This window comes from Falco rusticolus, chromosome 3 (assembly GCF_015220075.1).
Source record: "Falco rusticolus isolate bFalRus1 chromosome 3, bFalRus1.pri, whole genome shotgun sequence".
In the NCBI taxonomy this organism is placed as follows: Eukaryota; Metazoa; Chordata; class Aves; order Falconiformes; family Falconidae; genus Falco; species Falco rusticolus.
In genome coordinates this window covers 113085076-113091086 of record NC_051189.1, presented here as the reverse complement: position 1 = coordinate 113091086, position 6011 = coordinate 113085076, and the positions used below count along the sequence as shown (strand labels likewise).

At 47.0% G+C, this 6011-nt stretch overlaps 1 long non-coding RNA gene across 2 annotated transcripts; it reads right to left on the bottom strand.

Annotated features, from left to right (window-relative positions):
• Positions 1 to 211: 211 nt before the first annotated feature.
• LOC119144024 lies at positions 212 to 5202 on the bottom strand. 2 transcript variants are annotated; one of them, XR_005102936.1, is made up of 5 exons: positions 4425 to 5202; positions 4218 to 4345; positions 2917 to 4051; positions 2071 to 2118; positions 212 to 1745 (listed from the first exon to the last, which is right to left on the bottom strand). It is a non-coding gene; the product is annotated as an uncharacterized LOC119144024 (long non-coding RNA). The 2 variants fall into 2 exon arrangements; XR_005102935.1 differs by having other exon boundaries at positions 212 to 2118.
• Positions 5203 to 6011: the final 809 nt, after the last annotated feature.

Genomic DNA, 6011 nt, shown 5'->3' with positions numbered 1-6011 from the left:
AACCTCTAACCCGAACCCCAACCCTAACCTCTAAACCCTAAACAGCCCAAACCCACTGAAACCCAAACTCCCCATAACCCCTAGAAACCCAGTCCCCCTAAGCCGCCTAAAACCTAAAGTGCCCTAATAACCACAACACTAACCCCAAACTTACCTGAGTTGGGGGCTTCTTTTGCCATTTCACAGCAACAATATAAATTACACAGACACAGAAGTGGGAAATAGCTTTTATTCACTTGGTTTTCAATTCATACAGATTAATACAATACACACGTACAAAAGAATTCACCTACAAGACCCTCATTCAGGCAGAAGAACAGATAAGCGAGGCAACGCACCTCATCAGTCCTACCGCAGGTTAGCTACGGCGATGAAGAACGATACCTATTCCAGTTGCCCCAGTACGTTACCATCCTCCAGATGCGCAGGCGCTGGGGAGCCCCTCTTGCAGCGAGGATTTGGAGAGCCTCTCCCGGCAATGGGAAGTGCTGCGCAGGGCGTCCCCTCGTAGCTGAGGTCTCCAAAGTCGCTGCAAGAGGGTCCAGTTTTGTGCTATGGAATAAACAAGCTCACCTCATTGCAAATGTGGAAGCACCCGGTTTCGCTTGCCTCTCGGATCCCACCAAAGCCTGGCCAGGGCTTAGGGAGGACCTGAGGGAGATTCCTGTATCTACTGCACTTTGACCACCCCGTTCCGAACAGAGCCAGGCAGCTGGATCCACGGCCTTGGCCACCCGCCTCTAAGCAAGAGGCACTCTCTCTTCCCTCATGATTCTAGTTTAGCCAAGCTACACCTTTCGCTAAGGATCACACACAGCTTGCCAAGGACCACACACATTCTGCTACAGAGCCAATACTAAATACATGTGTGTATATATCCCTGTAACACTCAGTCGGCGATGCCACCTAAAGGTCAACTGTTGTTCAGGGCCTGTTGCTCACGCCTTCGCTGCATTTCAGGCCCTACGCTTACCTTATTTAGGGCCTCTGCTGAGTTTCAGGGCCCAAACGTACCTCAGTTTGGGCCTCCACCAGGTTTTCTGGCCTTCAACTTTTCGAGTCTAAAGGGAAAACTCCATTTCACATCTGAAAAAACAACTGCCCATCCACAAATCCAAACACCTATGTTCAGTTTTCTTCACGTATCCGTAATAATATTTTTCCGAGGAGATAATTTATCTTAGACACTTGCCACCCTTTGCTCGAATAGACAGACAGCACCTACGACACTAGGGGCAGAGGCTAATTCGTGCTTTTTCCAAATGATGTTAGTTCTAATGTTTTGTCCACAGTCTCCGGCTCTAATTTCTAATGATGCATTCCAACACTTCATAAATTGATTTTTCAATCGCTCTGTCCGTCCCCTCGCAGGGAACACTGACACGCAGATCAGGACTCCCCATTCGCTTCAGTGACACCGCATGCCTCATCACACTCTCCGGGCAGCTCTCAGTCACACAGGCAGTATGTTACACGGTACTGTGCACACACATACAACTCTAGGAATGCTGACAGTTTGCGTTATCACCCAAAGTATGCATTTCAATGAACAATTGCCAAAAAACAGATTCTGATTTTTTTCTGGCCTTAAGCAGAATGTTAAGTTTTCAGCTGTTTGCCTAGAATTACCAGAATCTTTTTTTTTTCAACTCGACACCCTAAGACACTGTTGTTACAAGTCACTAAGTACGTGCTAGGAGTGAAAAGTTTACATTTACCTCTTGCTCTTCAAGAACCAATAAATCCTGTAAAGAAAACAATATCTTTAGCACACCAGTACTGAAGACTGCAGGACTTCCAGTCACTTCATCCCGCAACTTGGTTTTGAATTTAGTTAAAAGGCAATCAGATTCTTAACGCTCATTCTGCTTTTATAACTTCTGGAGAAAGGCTAACACGTGGCATTGGCATTAAGGTCCAATTATTGCCCAAGCAGCAGCGCAGCACTTGGAAGCAGCGGGCCCACGGAGCCTCATGAGCCCTCGGCAAGTACTAAAAGTTATCCCTCCACAGTCAGCAGTGCGACTCACAAGCACAAGGAATATGTGGAAAAGTAACATCTAGACTGACCTTCAGTTCAGCTCCCCTTGATTTGTCAACGTACAATTCCGGATGAACCTAGGTACAAAGAAAAAAACAAAAAAGCAGCCCCGTTTCACTGGGAAGCAAACCCAAAGGCCTCTTCCCCTCGGCTGCTCTGGCCCAGGAGCTGACTGTCACGACACAGGTTCAGCGAGACACCCGAGCTGCTGCCTCCCAACCCTCCCCGGCAGTTAAACGCTTGCCCTTTGCAATACTTTTTAGAGAAATCAGCAGTCGGGGGCGAGGGGTGGGGGTCCCACCGCCGGCCTTCTTGTCCTTCCCTTGCCCGCTCGCAGGGGCTGAAGAGGCTCCTGAGCCCCCCCGCCGCGACAGCGTTACCGCCGGCCCCAAGGCAGCCCCTGCGGCCCGCGGGGGGCGGCAGCCCCAGCCCGCTGCCACGGCCCCGGCCAGCGGCTGGGGGAAAGACAAAGCCCCGCGCAGAGCTGCGGCGGCTGCCCGGGCAGCCCGGGGGCGGCGGGGGGGCGGCAGGGCGCCGCGGGCCGACCCCCCTCCCGGGCCCCGCCGCCACAAGGGAGCACCGGGGCCGCCCCGCCGCCGCTCCTCGCCTCCCCGCTGAGGTAGCGGCGCGGCTCCGAGAAAAAAAAAAAGGCAGCACCGCGAGCAGCCCGCTGACCACCGCCACTGCCGGGGAGACGAGAACCGCCGGCAGCCCCGCCGGGCCCGGGCCGGGCCGCCCGCCTCAGCCCGCCCGCCGCCGGCACCAGGCGCTCCCTGCCGCGGCCGAACGCCGGCCCGCCACGTCCCCCCCAGCCGGCCGCTGCCCGACGGCCACGCCCGGGCTCGGGCTCGGCCGCCCCCGGCCCGCCCGCTCACCCAGCGCCGCCGCACGTCCCGGCCCGAACGGCTCCCGGGCTCCCGGCGAAGGCCCCGCCCCGCCACCGCCGCTCCAGCGCGCCGCGCGGGCCGGAAATGAACCCACCTTCCGGGGCCGGATGCGTAGCACATACGTACGTAGCCACAAGCCCCGCCCCGAGGCGTCAAGCCGATTCTGCGCATGCGCCGCCCTTAGTTTGCCAGAAAGGCTCCCGCGCATGCGCAAAAGCGGACTGCAGCATACACATACGTATCCGGAAGCCCCGCCCTTTGGCGTCAAGCCGATTGTGCGCATGCGCTGCCCTTAGTTGGGATGGAGCACTGCTTCCGCCTAGCGAAAAAAATTGGGTACTGCAGCCAATATACCTAACGTAGACTGCACAGTTTATTATAGGAATGGAATCAATAACGGAATTGTTCCCAAGGCCCATTAAGAAGTTGTCTGTCTTCACATATCGGTGGATGAAGTTCTTAGAGTGCATGTATTCAATTTAACTAATCTAGATAAAGAGAAAAAAAAATCACTCAAGAGAGACTAGGCATACACTTTTTTCCTTATAAAAACACTAGCAACATTGTCTTAACGATAGAAGAGGTAATGAAACTTTTTATTGTAAAATGTAAGGGCATTAAAGAGAACATAATTTGATAGACAATACATAAACCTCTCCAGCTCTTTCCCCGTGTCTATTTTACATTTGTTTCCAAAAACATTCTTGGGCAAATTTCTTGTGTCTTTGAGCAGTGCAACAGATGGTTTGCAAACAGCGCAAGTCTGGTTTTTAAAAATCAATTAAGACTTTGTAATCACTTTAGATGGGGCACTTTGTATTTAAGAGAAACAAAATCAATTTTGAGTCTTTTCTTTAATGATACAGGCCTATTCACCTCTAAATTACAGAAACAACATATTTGGTTCTGATCTCTCAAGGAATTTTAATATTCCAACATACTGCACCATCAAGATCAACAAAGCAGTTTCCTACCACTTGGTCAGTGAGTAATAGGACTGTCTCGAGACTAAATTTCCTTGAACAAAAACTGAAGATATCTTCAAGACTCAGTCCAAACGGCTCCATCACCATTACATCATAGTCCCCTTCAGCTCCATACCACTTAATTGTGGGAATGCCCACTGGAAAAAAAGAAACAGTTTATTCAGTATAACAATTTGATTTATACACAAATCTTCAAGGCTCCCAAGATGAATTCTAAGAGGGTCACAACTGTGAATGTCTGTACTCACAGTGAAGCTCAATATTTTATGCAACCTTCAGCCAAGGAAAAGGTGAAAAACTCACCATCACCGAACATTTCATCATCTGTAAGCTGCCCATCCTTAACATAAAGGATTCCAAATTTCAAATTCACAGGTCCTTGAGAAATAAAACCAAATATTACAGGATAAACAGACAATCAAACAAAAGACCTAAAATAAATGTTTCCTCTAAGGACTTTTATATACAACATTTGTATACGTCCTACACACAGGAATATACACTTCAGACCAGCTCCATTACATGCTCAAGTAGCAGATACCTAATAATTTACTTTTGATCACAGATTATGAATTTTATGATATTACTAAGTTGGTCATCTATTAATAAGATATATTATGCTGGTGCTTAAAATTATTTTTGATCTCATATGTTGCACAGAAATACCACATTTTTTTACTGCAATAAGCAATTGATATCTAAGTTGTTATAAGTCACTAAGTAAGTGCTAGGAGTGATAAGTTTACATTTACCTCTTGCTCTTTAAGAACCAATAAATCCTGTAAACAAAACAATATCTTTAGCACACCAGTACTGAAGACAGCACAAAACCCCCTGTAACGTACTCTTATATTTGTTTAATTTCCAAGTAGCCAGTTCAACTGATAAAGATAGCTTCTTTTGTAACTGTAACCCTACTCATCATTATTATCCTGCTACCGAAAGAAACAAATCACTAGCATTTATACGTAACGACTTATTTTTCCAGAAAATAATAAAAAGCCATAACCAAACGAAAAAACGAAGTCACCTCCTACCTTTTGTATCTCAGGATGAAAAATTTCTCTCAGGCTCTTCCCAAATTTGTCAAGACTCACAGCACTGAAATGCAAGTGAAATACTGCTTTACAGGAGAGCAAGTATACATTTCAACATTAAACCGCTAACTGGCTATAGTTAGAACAGATTTCAAAAAGAATTGTTCAAAGAGCCTTGCTTACGTGGAATTTTTTGTGGAAGAGCCATTTATTTCCCACAATACTAACCTCTAAGACTTCCTAAACTTCTTTGGGATTTTAAAAACAGAAATAACTAGGACCCTGCACGGAGATCAGGTTTAAGTATTTACTTATAAAGCACAGAATTTTATTCCATCATCCTTCACTTTGGCTTTATGCATAACCATTGTGAGCATTTCAGGAAGATTCAATAACCTATTCTATTTCATAAGCTTCTCTTCTATCTCTTTGAAAATAATTCAAGGCATGTCAAATGAAAAATGAGCCGTTCAGCATCAAGTTCACACCCCAAAGATCCACAAGCAAGATCAACTGCCTCAATCAACAGAAATACCTAATTTATAGCATTCTTCCTAACTCATGTTTCTACATGACTATTATTTTTTTGCCCATTTTTTCCCTAGCATTAATTTCTGGAGCTGCACAGCATGCCACGGAGTGCCAAATGCAGTCTGTCTGAGGCACACTGAGCTGACACGGAGGTCACATCTGATGCACCTTTCCATCATTGCTTATGCTAGGTCACCATGCAGACAGGATTTCCCGTAGTTCCCTCTGAAAGCAATTAAAATGCTAAAATTAATTTACAAAAAAGCAGGTTTATCGTGTAACTGAAATTCTTTGAGATAGTCGGTACCTAGACTCATGCTGGCTGTGAACAGGGTGAAATGGCAAAGGACTATCAACCAGGCCCAAGGGAAGGCTCAAAGGCTGTAAAAGCTAAAGACTAGCCAGGGAAGGGATTTTAGTCTAAGCCCAAGTGGGCAAAAGGAGATGACCTTAGTCCTGCTGCCTGCAGGTGTGTGGGAAAATCACCTTGAGGGGGTGGAATTCGAGAAAATCGTGTCCTAACAGCAGC